The 17660-nt window shown below is 43.2% G+C and overlaps 1 pseudogene; it reads right to left on the minus strand.

The window, feature by feature from the left end:
- Window positions 1–1481: 1481 nt before the first annotated feature.
- Window positions 1482–14936, minus strand: LOC139560344 (myosin-1-like; annotated as a pseudogene).
- Between the last annotated feature and the right edge of the window lie 2724 nt (window positions 14937–17660).

The following is a 17660-nucleotide window of genomic DNA, read 5'->3' on the forward strand; positions in this document are numbered from 1 at the left end:
TTGAAGACACAGGAAGTGTCTCCATCTATTGGTCGTTGAACAATACTACAACAAGGGAGCCAAAGCTAGCAGTTAGTACTCTTCTTGCAGTCACATGAATATCTGTCATGAGTTCCATCTTCAAGGATCTCATATTAACAACATGCCTGTCAGATTAACCAGAGGGTGTTCCTTGATCTCTATGCTTCACAAAATGTTTTTTTTCTTCCATTAGTAAGCTCTGAGTTTGGATGCTTTAATGAGATGCATTTTATGATTAGAGTGAGCTGGGGGAGAGGTTCAGGAATTCACACAGTGATCTGGTATGTACAGTATCTATACGTGGAGAATAAGTGGACAATGTGTTTTTGCATTCTCAACTTGTCCTAATATCTTTTCATCTTCGAAAGTCATTGTGTATTCATGATCGTTACTGATAAAAGCAGTGGATGATTTTGATGTACTGTAGCTCCTGACAGATGTCTCTTTGATAAATGAGAGATGAGTGGACACCTCTGACATAACCCTGTATGAGGGGAAGCTAATCTCCTGGAGTATGAATGTTTCTCCAATAATGCCTGGCATTTTAATCAAATGCTTTTGGATTTTATTTTTCTGCACTCTGTCTCGCCTAGAATCAAGCTGTATGTCTCCTAATGTCTAGGTCAGTGAGGCCAAACTGTTGTCAGATAGCTATCCCTGGAATCTGTCTGTATTCACTCAAAGTTGGATCCAGAGCTCTCTAACATACACTGAAGAATGGCTATGAGACGTTATTTATGGGTACATACTGTGATGGGTTTTCTAGTTTTTCACAACAACCATTCACCCCAAAAATATCACAGCTCAGGTATTAAATGGTATTGTTTTTCTTGGAAGTAAGTTGTTTGTTTAATGATAAACTATGGTGCCTTAACATGCCCATATATTTGAATATAAGATATTATTTTTAAAGTCTATGCAATTGGTCACAAGACATACTGTATTCTATTCTACTGTATTTTAGTCAATGCCACTCTGACGTTGCTCAATCTAGTATATTTCTTAATTCTATTATTTTACTTTTAGATTAGTGTGTATTGTTGTGAACTGTTAGATACTACAGCACTGTTGGACCTAGGAACACAAGCATTTCGCTACACCCGCAATAACATCCGCTAAATATGTGTATGTGACCAATATACTTTTATTTGAAGAGCCCATAATCAAATCTACATTCAGTTAAATGACTTGAAGAGGGTTTTATTCATCAATTCCTAATTATTCTTTGGTCTGTGTATGTTTTTTTTCATCGCTCAACCTTTCTGTTGGTTTGCTACTCAAGACACCTCAATTGGTGGTTCACGAAGCAAAATGTTTGGGAACCCTTGGTCTATGGTAAAAGTGTTACCTCACATTTAATGACAAAGACAATAGACCAGTATGATACTGATTTGTAGTATTTAATTCTAGTTTTATAAGTTACATTCATTTGTACTGTAATTCATTGTCATTGTCTGCTTTTAAGTAGACCATCTGAGCATGGCAGTGAAACTATAGCACGGAGGAATGCTAACATCCAGGAACGTACAACGGTGTAAGCATGCATGTATCTTTGCAACAATAATTATTGTATACTGGATCTACATTCTGTGTCTGAGTTATTGTAATTCTAAACATGAATTACAGCACTATCAGCAGAAGATGCCCACATCTCTATTCTTCTCCCTTGACGCCAACATCACGACTCTTAGCTCTTAATTTGTTCACTTGGCATTCTGCTATGTCTGCCCGCTCCTCAGCTTCATCAAGCTCATGTTGCACCTTCCTGAATTTAACCAAATTGATACTGGTCTGCTCCTCCTGTGGCTCACAGAAAATAGATAGATATGAATAAGTTAGAAGTGGTGAACTGTTGTCCTATTTATCTAATAATACTATGCACAGTTGTTGCCAATAATATATTGTACTCACCGCCTCCTCACTCTGCCTTTTGTAAGCTTTCACCCACATCTGCAGCTTGTTGACCAACTCCTGCAGTCTGCCTACATTCTTCTTATCTTCCTCACCCTACAAACCCAGTGTTATTAATTACTCACATATTTTATCATGACTTGGTGAAAGTCAGGAATAAGCAACCAAACACATTTTACCTGATGTGAGCTCGACTTCTCTCATATTTTCGCACACCCTTCATGGCTTACACACCACGTTTCTGCTCTGCCTCCAGTTCATTCTCCAGCTCGCTAATCTTGAGTGTAAATAGTCTATTACAAAAGAATCACAAACTAAGAGAGTGTGAACTGGAAACAAAATATTTATCTTTATCCTTACTCTGGTCTCTGGTTTCTGGAGCTCTTTTTTTACACCTTTCAGGGCTAACTGTTCAGCCTCATCTAGACGCTGCTGCAAGTCTTTAACAGTGACCTCCAGGTTCTTCTTCATCCTCTCCACGTGACCACTCGTGTCCTGCTCCTTCTTCAGCTCCTCAGCCATCATGGCAGCCTATCGATACAGAATTTGTAATCGATCAAGACATTGTTTGAGCAGACTTCATTTGGGATGAGATTTACACTGAGTTCGGACTTACATCTATAATAGCCTTTTTAGCTTTCTCATCTGCATTTCTTGCTTCTTGGACTGCATCTTCCACCTCTGATTGCAGCTGAGTTATGTCAGACTCCACCTTCTTTTTTGTGCTGTTGAGACCAGTGTTGTGTTAAATGAGTAAAGAGATAAGGTAACACAATAAGTTAAATTGATACATTTCACTTAAGGCCAAAGTTCTGATTTGTTTATGGGGCCTCACCTGAGAGTGCAACAGGTGCATCCTCTCGCTCACATCGACCAGCTCCTGCTTGGCCAGTTTACGGCACCTCTCTGACTGCTCTAGTGTTGCCCTCATCTCCTCAATCTCTGCCATCATCAGTGTATTGCGGCGTTCTACAATGGCCAGCTGCTCCTTCAAGTCCTCCTGCCCATGGAGGGCATTATCCAAATGGCCCAGCTGAATCTCCATCTCATTTAGGTCCCCTTCCATCTTCTTCTTAACTCGGACGGCATCGTTTCTGCTGTGGGTCTCAGAATCTAGAGCACTCTGTAGGGTGTCCACTGTCCTCTGATGGTTCCTCTTCAGCAGGTCTATTTCCTCATCTTTCTCTGCCACCTTTCTGTCAACCTCTGACTTGATCTGGTTCAACTCCAGTTGAAGGTGGAGCATCTTGGCCTCTTCATGTTGAAGGGAGGACTAGAAGATGACAAGTGCACAGAACAGAAACATTTGCGGTCATATTCAAATAATACATGTAGGGGAATGCACAATATGTGTGAGAAAATGGCGAACCTCAGCTTCTTCAAGAGTTGTTTGGGTGTCCATCTTTTCCTGTTCAGCTTGTTTCGCTGCCTTTTCCAGTTCATGGAAGGTCTTTGCAGACTGTCCCACTTGCTCAGTGACATCTGTTATTTCCTCTGAAAATTGACAAAGCAATATGTTTGTTACATGGAGACCTATAAGCTAAAACTCAAACATACATTCTATGAGGATGTGTTGTTATGATTTCCGAGGGTGATGATGATCATACGCTGAAGGTTCTTATGCTCTCTCTTCATGTTCTCTAAGTGATCCAGGGCTTCTTCAAATTAGTTTTTCATCTTGAATAGGAAGGATCTTGAAGGAGTCAATATGATCATTTTGTCAAAGTTCCTCTGTTTCTTGTCCAGGGAGACAATGTCTGAACTGGACCTCTCCATCTCCACCATGAGGTCCTCCACCTCTGCTTGTAGTCTCTGCTTGTAGTCTCTGCTTGGTCTTCTCCAGTGAGGCACACTTAGCAGTCATTGTCTCGGTCTGCTCTTCAGAATCGCGGAGGCGTTGGGCAAGCTTCCTCCTTCAAAGAGGAACAAACAGTAGTAAATTAATTGATTAATTAATGAATGTATGTTGCAAAATAATATATGTTTTACCCATCAGTGCACTAACTTAGCATCCTCAAGTTCCTCAGTGCGCTGGATGGCATCAGTCTCGTACTTTGTTCTCCACAGAGCTACCTCACTGTTGCCCTTGGACATGCTCCGCTGCAGCTCAGCCTTGGACTCCTGCTCCTCCTCATACTGCTCCCAAAGCAGGTCACAGTCATGGCGGGTTGATTGTAAACCATGGGCCAGGGCATTCTTAGCCTAAAGCCAGAGACAATGTATTCATTTTTCTCCTTCTCCAGTTTCTGCTTATCTCTCTGGAGGTTGTCCATTTGTTCTCCCAGTTCTGCCACGCTGTCTGCCTGCTTCTTGCGGAGAGCAGCAGTGATTGACTCATGCTGCAGGGTGGACTCTTCAAGATCACGACGCAGCCTCTGAAACTCACTTTCGCGCTTCTTGTTTGCATCAATTTGGGGATGCAGTGGCTCCACCAGCTTCTTCCAGTCTCTGACTGATCTCCTCAAGTTCCCTGGAGATATCAGACCTCTGCTTCTCTATCTTGGCCCGAGCAGAGCGCTCAGCTTCTATTTCCTCGTCGAGTTCCTCAATGCGAGCCTGTGGTAAAAAAGAATATTACGTCAATTTTGGCAAAAGTTACAATGTATGCATTTAATTTATTTTCACAAACCACATACCCGAAACTCCTTTATTTTCTTCTGAAGTTGAGAGCTCAATATTTGTTCATCCTCAATTTTACCTTGCAGGTAACTGAACTCTAAATCCTTCCTGAAAACATTTGAGAATTAGTTTATGCTCCATTGTTTGTGCTGCTTCTATCACTTTCAACTATTGCTCTAAAAAAATGTGAATCAAGAGTTTAATCTCCATAAACTCAACGATAATTTCTAACTTACTTTTTCTTTCATCCATTTGTTGTCTTTCATTCTCCAGGTCCTTTACATTTTCCTGGGACAGCTTAAGATCTCCCTCAAGTTCTTTTGTTTCTTTCCAAATCCGCACGCACCTTCTTCTCCTGCTCTAGAGATCCCTCAAGCTGGAAGGAGACCATAGTCCAGAACAATCGAAATCTTGAAAGAATGCTAACACAAGACAAAAGTGTATAAGTCACTTGATGCTTACATTATCAACCTGTTGCTCCAGCTTGACCTTTGTCTTAGAGTGTTGACTGTGTGCTCCTCTGCCTGGAGATCATCCAGGGTCTGCTGGTGCACCTCTTGCAATGCCTTGATGTCCTTTGAAGACTTCAGAAGATGTTCTTTTAATGTGGTCAACTCTTCTGTCAAATGTTTCACCTGTGTTAAAAAATGAACACAGTTACCCTCCATTCATTGTGGTTATGATATTTAAAGGCATGGGGTGATGTGCTTATCAGATGCCCTGACCTTATTTTCTGTGGCATATTTCTCCTTCTCGACCTTGGCAATAGTGAGCTCCAGGTCGTCTATATCCCTTTTGAGATTCATCCTCCAGTTTCCTCTTCCTGGCAGTGATCTCTGCATTGATCTCCTCCTCTTCCTCAATTCTCTCAGAGAACTCCTTGGTTTTTGCCTCTAGATGGATCTTGCTCTTGATCAACCCCTCACATAGGAGTAGGGGGAAACAGTTTTACCCTGAAAAGTGCAGAGACAGTCTGGAAAGAGGACCCCTTCTTTTTTGCTCCTCTTTGGTTTCAACTACAGAAAGCTACAGAAAGAGAGACATAAAACAATTGTATTTCTACTCAAGATCATTTTTCACTGATGTCTTTATAATGCTGATGTAAACTCACCATTAACTAAGACAAAAGTTGCAAGCAACTGAGACAATAGTTTCAGGGCAGCTTTCGGTACAGTTGTCCACAGTGTCATTCAGCGGGTCCTTGTTCTTCTCCAGCCAGCCACCGATGTTGTAGTCCACAGTGTCAGCGTAGTGCACCAGGGTGAAGTGGGCCTCTGCCTTGGCTTTGGCAGGCTTGAGCTTCTGGAAGTAGCTGTTCTTCCCAAGATGCTGGTCGTAGAGTTTGTTCTTGAAGGAGCAGTCTGTTGCCTTTGGAAACATGCATTCTCCTTCAAGGATGGAGAAAATACCCATTGGCTGTGGAAGATTTAGTGTAACGGGTTTAGAAGAACCAAGGTATAGAAGTTCATTGTTTTGATCATGTCTGTCTACTAAATTTAAATATTTTGCTTGTGAATTACAGTCAATAAACAGATGTTTTTCAACTCTGTCCTGTTGATCCTAACTTATTGAATCCATTAACAGTTAGACTGTAAAGAGTGACTTAAAGGAAGCCTGAAAATGTCACAATACCTTCTCAATAAGCTCAATGCAGGCAGCCAAGGCCATACCAAAGTCAATGAACTCCCAGTCTATTCCTTCCTTCTTGTTCCAACAAAAACATGTGGTGATTGAAAAACTATTGCAGTTTCTCATTAGTGAAGTTGATGCAGAGCTGTTCCAGGCTGTTCATCTGCATGGTTTACAAAATATAATTAAATAACATACAATCAATTATTATGTTGTTGTAAATGTGTTTCAAATGAGGAGTCCACTCATACCTCAAAGCCTGCTATGTCCAGAACGCCAATAAAATGCTGTCTGGGCAATTTGGTGTCTAGCTGCTGGTTTATTCTGGTCACCATCCACAAGAACAGTGTATCATACACTGCCTTAGACAGGGCACCCATGGAGTTATTCACCTGCAAATGAGACAAAACACATTTTTAGGACCATTAAAATTTGTGAGAGTTGGGCGAGGGTCACTCATGTCTGTACACACTTTAATGTAGTTGTCATACCTGTTGAACTGTCTGTCCTTTGGTGACATATTCATTCCCGACCTTCACTCTGGGATAGCCCACAGCCTTCAGTAAAACAGCAGAGTTCAGGCCCATGAGGTAGGCGACTTTGTCAGCCACTATTGGATACATGAGACAAGAAATATGAGTGGATTCTGGCTGTGGATAAGTGAAGATTTAATTAGAATTTCTAAATAAGTCAAAATCAAAGACTGCTGACCCTCAGTGCCATCAGGCTCTGCCTGTTCCTCACACTGCTTCTGCTTGAACTTCATGTTCCCATGATGCATCACACCACCAGTCAGTTTGTAGATCCCAAGTTTCTCCTCTGCATTGAAGCCTAGGATATCAATGGCACTCTATTGGGACAGATATTGGAGCTCAGTCAAACACATATAAACATTTAATCAGTCCCTAAGACAATCTTATACAGTACAGTTGAGGGCTTTCTATTATGTTTTCAATGCAGTTTCCAAGCTGTGTGGGTAATATAAAGATATGCGATATAAGGTACAGGTGGACTCACATCTGTGGCCATGAGCTCTTCTGTGTCATTGATACTTTGCACCGTTATTTCCCCCTGACTGATGAAAGGGTAGTCATATGGGTTGGTGGTGATGAGCAGCATCTCTGGTGAACATGATAGAGAAGGTGATTATTTACCATTGGGGGTTATATTGGTGTTGGGAGGCTGAACTCACAGTACAGCACATTTTCCAGATTGCATATTGCAGCCCTCTTTTAGATGCAAAACATTTAAAGAGGCAATCTGTAGTTCAAACAACAACAAAGTGGTCAACCTACCACTGTTTTTGGTAAACAGTTGAGGGATGGGGCTGGGGAAATATAACCACTCTCAAATTCATAGACAGAGCTATGGATGTGAGGACTGACTCGGCTATACAGTTTTTATTTACAATTACATTGTTTTACTCCATTGGTCGTAAACAATCCATTGGTCGTAAACAATCCTATATTTTGGGTTCAGATGGGGTACGACAGTTGACCTAAGCTCATGAGGCATTTATTCTTCAAGAATCAATGGGTATATATCATTAATTTAAAAGTACACAAATGGATGTAGCAATCGCAGATTGCCCCCTTAAAGTAACCAATAACCTTGCAGTCCAAAACTACAATTACTGTGTATGGCTTTACATACCTGCTAGCATTACTCAACTTACCAATTAACTCAGGCTTCTTATTGGACATGATCTGGTAGAAGATGTGATAACTCTTTTCTGCTTGGAGCTGAAACGTTACCCTGGATTTTTCCAATAGGTCTAAAGAAGGAAATCATAGAAATCAAAGGACATCTTGTTCCAATCCACAGCAATGACCTTGTATTTGCAAAGAAAATAGGCAAGCAAACTCACAAGTCTCAATATCAGCTGAGGACAGCTTCCCCTTGGTTCCAAAGTGGATGCGGAGGAATTTTCCCTGTATGTTTTCCAAATATTAAATTGTTTTTAAAATGTCACATTTCAGCTAAGGTGACTGGTTTATGAATGCATGCCTGGCTATATGTTAACCCTATATGCTCATACTGTATGTTGATCAAACCCACTCACAAAGCGAGAGGAGTTGTCGTTCCTCACTGTCTTGGCATTCCCAAAAGCCTCCAGCAGAGGGTTGGCCTGGATGATTTGATCCTCCAGGGTTTCCTTTGAGAATAAAAGTGTTGGTAAGTATGAGTAAATCCACTTTACAGAAAATGCAATAGAAATTACTTTTGCAACAGAAAAATGCAATAGAGGGAACTATATACATCTTAGCATGAGCATGGATAGAACCTGATGTTTTCCATTGATTTCCTTTTTATCACTTCCTCCAGCCATTGCGATTGTGGCAAAATACTGGATGACACGCTTTTTGTTTACAGTCTTCCCTGCACCAGATTCTCCACTGTCAAAATCAAGATTGAACAACACAATTGAGAGTAATAATGTAAACTTTCCTAATAAATACAGTTCTTTACAGAGACAGACAATTAGTAACAGCATGTGCAACAGTACATACGTGATAAGGATGGACTGGTTTTCACGATCTGTTGAAAGATAAAATCAGTGGTGGAAAAACTACCCCATTTTCATACTTGAGTAAAAGTAAAGATACCTTAACAGAAAATGACTCAAGTAAAAGTGAAAGTCACTCAGTAAAATCTACTTGAGTAAAAGTCCAAAAGTATTTTGTTTTTTAAATATACTTAAGTATTAAAAGTAAATGTATTTGCTCAAATATACTTAAGTATCAAAAGTAAAAGTATAAATCATTTCAAATTCCTTATATCAAGAAAACCAGACGGCACAATTTTCTTGTTTTAAAAATGTATGGATAACCAGAAATCATTTACAAACAAAGCATTTGTGTTTAGTGAGTCCACCAGATCAGATGCAGTAGGGATGACCAGGGATTTTCTCTTTAAGTACGTGAATTATACAATTTTCCTGTCCTGCTAAGCATTCAGAATGTAAGTACTTTTGGGTGTCAGGGAAAATGTATGGAATATTACAGTACAACGGTTTAATTTGTTTGATCTTAGCTAGCTACATAGCCGTCTTTGTATCAAAGATAATTGTGTAGTTATTGAGGTTATTGAGGTTCGCTAGCCAGCTATTCTCGTCCGAACGTAACAACGTAGTCAATACTGCTAGCTAGCCAGCTAGCCACCGAATAGCAGCACAGCAGCATAGCAGCACTGGAGAAACGATTACATTACAACGGAACGACTTGATTAGTGTAGTGTTAGCTGGCTACACAGTTCTCTTTGCTATCTTTGTATCTAAGATAATCGTGTAGCTTAGAGTTGGTTAGAGTAATTATTCGGTTAACTAGCCAGCTATTTTCGTAACGTAACGTAGTCAACACTGCTAGCTAGCCAGCTAGCCACCGAATAGCAGCATAGCAGCTCTGGAGAAACGATTACATTACAACGGAACGACTTGATTAGTGTAGTGTTAGCTGGCTACATAGTTGTCTTTGCTATCTTTGTATCTAAGATAATTGTGTAGCTTAGAGTTGGTTAGAGTAATTATTCGGTTATCTAGCCAGCTATATTCGGCCACTGCGCTGCCGTCTCCTACCTAGTCAACACTGCTAGCTAACACTGCTAGTTAGCCAACTTCTACCGAATAGCAGCACTGTAGAAACTCACACTACAACTTACATTACAACGGAACGACTTGATTAGCGTAGTGTTAGCTAGCTACATAGTTGTCTTTGCTGTCTTTGTATCCAAGATAATTGTGTAGTTTTTGAGTAATTGTCGAGGTTACCTAGCCAGCTACACGTTCAAACAAAGTCAACAACGCAGCCACTGCTAGCCAGCCTACTTCACCGCCAGCAGTACTATATCATTTTAGTCAATAAGATTTCAGTCAATAAGATTTTATTTTATTTTTGCAACGTAAGCTTAACTTCCTGAACATTCGAGACGTGTAGTCCACTTGTCATTCTAATCTCCTTTGCATTAGCGTAGCCTCTTCTGTAGCCTGTCAACTATGTGTCTGTCTATCCCTCTTCTCTCCTCTCTGCACAGACCATACAAACGCTTCACACCGCGTGGCCGCCGCCATTCTAACCTGGTGGTTCCAGCGCGCACGACCCACGTGGAGTTCCAGGTCTCCGGCAGCCTCTGGAACTGCCGATCTGCGGCCAACAAGGCAGAGTTCATCTCAGCCTATGCGTCCCTCCAGTCCCTCGACTTCTTGGCACTGACGGAAACATGGATTACCACTGACAACACTGCTACTCCTACTGCTCTCGCCTCGTCTGCCCACGTGTTCTCGCACACCCCGAGAGCTTCTGGTCAGCGGGGCGGTGGCACTGGGATCCTCATCTCTCCCAAGTGGACATTCTCTCTTTCTCCCCTGACCCATCTGTCTATCGCCTCCTTTGAATTCCATGCTGTCACAGTTACCAGCCCTTTCAAGCTTAACATCCTTATCATTTATCGCCCTCCAGGTTCCCTTGGAGAGTTCATCAATGAGCTTGACGCCCTGATAAGTTCCTTTCCTGAGGATGGCTCACCTCTCACAGTTCTGGGTGACTTTAACCTCCCCACGTCTACCTTTGACTCATTCCTCTCTGCCTCCTTCTTTCCACTCCTCTCCTCTTTTGACCTCACCCTCTCACCTTCCCCCCCTACTCACAAGGCAGGCAATACGCTTGACCTCATCTTTACAAGATGCTGTTCTTCCACTAATCTCACTGCAACTCCCCTCCAAGTCTCCGACCACTACCTTGTATCCTTTTCCCTCTCGCTCTCATCTAACACTTCCCACACTGCCCCTACTCGGATGGTATCGCGCCGTCCCAACCTTCGCTCTCTCTCCCCCGCTACTCTCTCCTCTTCCATCCTATCATCTCTTCCCTCTGCTCAAACCTTCTCCAACCTATCTCCTGATTCTGCCTCCTCAACCCTCCTCTCCTCCCTTTCTGCATCCTTTGACTCTCTATGTCCCCTATCCTCCAGGCCGGCTCGGTCCTCCCCTCCTGCTCCGTGGCTCGACGACTCCCTGCGAGCTCACAGAACAGGGCTCCGGGCAGCCGAGCGGAAATGGAGGAAAACTCGCCTCCCTGCGGACCTGGCATCCTTTCACTCCCTCCTCTCTACTTTCTCCTCTTCTGTCTCTGCTGCTAAAGCCACTTTCTACCACTCTAAATTCCAAGCATCTGCCTCTAACCCTAGGAAGCTCTTTGCCACCTTCTCCTCCCTCCTGAATCCTCCTCCCCCTCCTCCCCCCTCCTCCCTCTCTGCGGATGACTTCGTCAACCATTTTGAAAAGAAGGTCGACGACATCCGATCCTCGTTTGCTAAGTCAAACGACACCGCTGGTTCTGCTCACACTGCCCTACCCTGTGCTTTGACCTCTTTCTCCCCTCTCTCTCCAGATGAAATCTCGCGTCTTGTGACGGCCGGCCGCCCAACAACCTGCCCGCTTGACCCTATCCCCTCCTCTCTTCTCCAGACCATTTCCGGAGACCTTCTCCCTTACCTCACCTCGCTCATCAACTCATCCTTGACCGCTGGCTACGTCCCTTCCGTCTTCAAGAGAGCGAGAGTTGCACCCCTTCTGAAAAAACCTACACTCGATCCCTCCGATGTCAACAACTACAGACCAGTATCCCTTCTTTCTTTTCTCTCCAAAACTCTTGAACGTGCCGTCCTTGGCCAGCTCTCCTGCTATCTCTCTCAGAATGACCTTCTTGATCCAAATCAGTCAGGTTTCAAGACTAGTCATTCAACTGAGACTGCTCTTCTCTGTGTCACGGAGGCGCTCCGCACTGCTAAAGCTAACTCTCTCTCCTCTGCTCTCATCCTTCTAGACCTATCGGCTGCCTTTGATACTGTGAACCATCAGATCCTCCTCTCCACCCTCTCCGAGTTGGGCATCTCCGGCGCGGCCCACGCTTGGATTGCGTCCTACCTGACAGGTCGCTCCTACCAGGTGGCGTGGCGAGAATCTGTCTCCGCACCACGTGCTCTCACCACTGGTGTCCCCCAGGGCTCTGTTCTAGGCCCTCTCCTATTCTCGCTATACACCAAGTCACTTGGCTCTGTCATATCCTCACATGGCCTCTCCTATCATTGCTATGCAGACGACACACAATTAATCTTCTCCTTTCCCCCCTCTGATAACCAGGTGGCGAATCGCATCTCTGCATGTCTGGCAGACATATCAGTGTGGATGACGGATCACCACCTCAAGCTGAACCTCGGCAAGACGGAGCTGCTCTTCCTCCCGGGGAAGGACTGCCCGTTCCATGATCTCGCCATCACGGTTGACAACTCCATTGTGTCCTCCTCCCAGAGCGCTAAGAACCTTGGCGTGATCCTGGACAACACCCTGTCGTTCTCAACTCACATCAAGGCGGTGACCCGTTCCTGTAGGTTCATGCTCTACAACATTCGCAGAGTACGACCCTGCCTCACACAGGAAGCGGCGCAGGTCCTAATCCAGGCACTTGTCATCTCCCGTCTGGATTACTGCAACTCGCTGTTGGCTGGGCTCCCTGCCTGTGCCATTAAACCCCTACAACTCATCCAGAACGCCGCAGCCCGTCTGGTGTTCAACCTTCCCAAGTTCTCTCACGTCACCCCGCTCCTCCGCTCTCTCCACTGGCTTCCAGTTGAAGCTCGCATCCGCTACAAGACCATGGTGCTTGCCTACGGAGCTGTGAGGGGAACGGCACCTCCGTACCTTCAGGCTCTGATCAGGCCCTACACCCAAACAAGGGCACTGCGTTCATCCACCTCTGGCCTGCTCGCCTCCCTACCTCTGAGGAAGTACAGTTCCCGCTCAGCCCAGTCAAAACTGTTCGCTGCTCTGGCACCCCAATGGTGGAACAAACTCCCTCACGACGCCAGGTCAGCGGAGTCAATCACCACCTTCCGGAGACACCTAAAACCCCACCTCTTTAAGGAATACCTAGGATAGGATAAAGTAATCCTCCTAACCCCCCCCCCCCCCTCCCCCTTAAATGAGTTAGATGCACTATTGTAAAGTGGTTGTTCCACTGGATATCATAAGGTGAATGCACCAATTTGTAAGTCGCTCTGGATAAGAGCGTCTGCTAAATGACTTAAATGTAAATGAATAGAAAGTACATTATTTTCTTTAGGAATGTAGTGGAGTAAAAGTAAAAGTTGTCAAAAATAGAAATAGTAAAGTCAAGTACACCCCAAAAAACTACTTAAATAAAAATACTTGAAAGTACTACTTAAGTACTTTACACCACTGGATAAAATTGCCTGTTAAGTATACTGTAATATCTTGCTGCCACAATATGATACATCACGAAATGAAGATTATACCTGTTAGCATAAACTGCTAGGCATTATCAGAGATGGAGAAAATGTGGGGTGGGACCTCCTGGCGCTTCTTGCCCCGATAGCCAGCCACCACCTCTGGGTTGTGGACCGGGAGCCGCTTATAGGGGTTCACAGTCACACAGAACAGCCCAGTGTAGGTCTGTAATAGGGGAACAACTCACGTTATGTAATTTATGACGTTATCTGATTGAACCCATGAAACTAGTTGGTAGATGTTTTATTGACAATGCAATTAGAATACGTATGTACGACTGAGTTGAAATGTAATCTGATCTGTGTCTGCTTACATAGATCATCCAGGCAGCGTAGCGCTCCTTGAGGTTGAACAGCACGGCTGGCTCATGGAGATGGGTCAACATGGCCATGTCCTCGATCTTGTCAAATTTAGGAGGGTTCATGGGGCTGATGTCATCCGGATTCACTGTGACAACCTGCAACATGATCAAATAAAGGAGAGGGCAGTTAGGGGAGGCAAGTTTCCATTCAAATAACGAACCAGTTGCATTCTAGAATAACAACTGGATGAAACTGCATCGAAATCATTCCACGGTGGCATAATTAACTTTTTATTTAGCATGCAAAAAGGCTTAGAAATTACATGTACTCTGAATATCAGTCACTCTCACATAGTAAGTAAAATATATCATGCTTTCCCACTGGGCAAAACGGGTTGAATGTTGTTTCCACGTCATTTCAACAACAAAAAATGTATGCGATGACGTTTAATCAATGTGGAAAACTGATTGGATTTGAAAAAAGTCATCAACGTAAGTGAATATTGTATTTTTTAACCCAACTTGTAACCATGGTGGAATGTTTTGTTGACTTCACTTTGAATTCACGTTAGCTGACAACTCAACCAAATGTAAATGAAAACTAGACGTTAAACTGACGTCTGTGCCCAGTGGGTTAGAACATAGTTATATGGTCAGATGTTCTAGAACATTTGATATGTACTCACCCTCCCATCCTCAGTCTCCACTATGACCTTGGAGATGTCTTGGCTCTTGATTTTGCCTTTCACATACTCCACCTTTAGATCTGCCACAAAGCAGGCCGTTTTGGCATCAAATGGCTTGACCTGTGCAGCAGTCCTCTCCCGCTCCGGCTTGCGGAGGTACGAGGCAGCCACCCCAAATACTTCCATCTCAGCATCACTCATTTTCTAAAGTTGTGTAGTAAGGAGACAATTGATTATACATCATATGCTTCATATTGATCTGTTGGTCATGGATTAAACTATAAAAACAAATAATTGCAGAAATTCTCTATATTCCTTGAGAAGATCCAATAAACATCAAAGGCCTAATTATATGATTTGGTCTATTCTTACCTGAGTGTTGCAGTTACAAAATCTATGATCACAGTAGGACAACCCCTGGAGTTCCAGAAACGTGACAACGACTGTATGGATGCTCTCTCTCTATGGATTCAACCTCTACTTTTGTTAAATGTTTGCTGTCTCAGCAGTACGCCAAAGACATAACCCCAATGCCCTGCTGTCATCGCACTAACAATACTGTTTATAAGGGATGGCTTGGTTTTTTTCTATTTGCTTGACAGCTTCTCTATATTTGGATAAAAATCTAATCTGGCTCATACGCCACCGTGGAAAAGTAAAGTATGTCCATTTTGTATTTTCAACTGTCTATCTATAGCTGTATTGTGTCACATTTAAATGTTTTCATTTGTAACCCTGCAGCCTGCCCATTAAAAAGCAATGATGGCTAAGGATGGCAGCTTAGAGGGCTTTGGGTCCGGACACAACATTCCTCATTTTCTGGGATCAGGGAAGAATAGGTCTGTTAGGGCATTGCTCAGATTCTGGCATTGGGCGACTGGGATCACGGTCATTTAGGGGTCACTGGGAGGGCATGGCCCGATACGGGCTGGGGTTGACAGGTGGCAGTTAGCACGTTCCAGACAGACAGAGACATGTCCGTCTGCTGTGTATTCCATTGTCATTCAAAGACCTGAGACGAAGAGATGTTATCAAAAACCTTTTCAGTTCTGCTTTCAAGACTATTGACCTAATGCTAAACTGAGGTAATGTTGCTCTATGAGATTGGATTGAGTCACAGTGACCAATACACAAATGTGTAATAAAAATAAAACATACTGACACAGCACATTTGACACAGTAATTCTGAACAAAAAAGATCTACTAAACTGAATACCAGAGGCCTTTGTCGGCTCTATAATGAAGCACGCTGAAGCAATACAAGACTTCTAACAATACAAACATCTAAGCTGCATCCAATTGTGATGTCACATGTAGTAAAACGCTTTACAGACGACCTGAATACATCTCATACAAAAGCAGCCCATGCCTCATCATGGATTCAAACAAATCCAGGCCTCCGTTTATGCATGGCCGAGAGAGCATTCCAAACAACAGGGGTAACAATGAATCTGAAAAAGCCCTCCAGATCCATACAAAATCCTGAGTGGATTTATATTAATGTTCCTCAGTTGCCTATGTCAATATAGCATAAGTATGTGTTTCAAGTGTACCATATGTCACACACATGTGATGCCTGTGCTGATAGAGGGCTTTGGTAGGGCCATATAATGTTTTGTTGAATAAGTAATCTATTTCATCTATACGGGTGGCATTTCAAGAATGCAATGACAAACAATACAATGCATTCACAGTGCTGTAGATGCTTTCAATTGGTTTATGTTCCGTTTATTCCTGCGTGTGGCAGTGTGCAAGAACAATTCTAAATTCTCTGAAATAAATATTTTACTGATTCAAATGAAAACTTATTTTGACAACAAAATGGACTGATATACTGTGGTACATTTTGAGCACAACATTATCTCTGGCCCAGGGTGTTAGTGCGCATTAGTAAAGGAACGGTCACTAACGCCCTGGACCAGAGCTAGCACAACATATAGGATTATGCCATCCCATTTAGAGACACTAGATCAGGGGTGTCAAACTCATTCCATGGATGGCCAAGGCTTTTGGTATTTCCTTTCAATTAAGACCTAGACAACCAGGTATGGGGACATACTTACTAATTAGTGACCTTAATTCATTGATCAAGTACAAGGAAAGAGTGAAAAGCCACAGACACCCGGCCCTCCGTGGAATGAGTTTGGCACCTGTGGACTAGATAGATGCTGCCTCATCATCACCAGGTAGTTTAGTTTAGACTGTTTGTCTGATATCATGCACTCCTTTGGACAAGCTCCTAACCACGCGTCAGTTAGAATGTAAACTGACTAGCATAGAAGTGCTGTGGTCATGATCATGACCCTCCACAGCTCCCTCTAAAACTCATGTGATGTCACATGCAGATGACAATAGATCGCCAACACCTGCATCCTTTCTTTCAAATTCCTTTATATCTATTGGTTAACTCAGCTGCGCACAATGCTAAACAATTTCTTTAGACTTACACTCCATGCATGATTCTATTCTACCCTATAAACATGTTACAAAGAACATTTATCTGTAAAACGTCAAATGAATGTGTGAACTGTCTCCAAGGAAAGAGTCAGTAGAGTTGTACGGTGTGTGGGCCATTCATTTTCATAAACTATGACACAAACTGACACTGTATCAAAGCCAACCTAATTGGTGTTGATTTAATATCCCATAAATGTCATTTGAAGGGCTGGCAACAGTTGTGGGTATAATTGGTCATGGGCAGGCAGTAGGCACGCTACCACTGGCTAGACCAGGGTAGGACTTATGCTGACCTCCACGTTACAGTAGAGTATGTACATTGACTGTGTCAAGGACACTGCGAGATTGTGGGAATTTGAAGTCACAGTGCGAACGAGAGAAGTAGTAAGGAGACAATCCCCGTCGGCTGGTTCTGTCCGAGGCAGACTGATGCCTGCCCCTGGTGGAAAATAGATCTGAGGACGGGTGCATCTGCCTTAGATTAGAGGGTCAACGGACAGGAGACCACAAAATAAAGCTGCTGATAACCACTTGTAGTCTGAAAGAACACCCAGTTTCAGGGGGACTGTCTCAGACAAGACATCCACAGGGACAGACACTGACCGTATCATCAAACTCAACTCTCCAGGGCAACAGTGTACATTGAATAAGGCACAAGGGACTCCTGTCCAATTTTGCAAAGAGACGGCCATTTACTGTAGGTGGGACACAACAAATCAAGATATGGAATGGTTCA

Source organism: Salvelinus alpinus, chromosome 1 (assembly GCF_045679555.1).
Source record: "Salvelinus alpinus chromosome 1, SLU_Salpinus.1, whole genome shotgun sequence".
NCBI classification, from domain to species: Eukaryota; Metazoa; Chordata; class Actinopteri; order Salmoniformes; family Salmonidae; genus Salvelinus; species Salvelinus alpinus.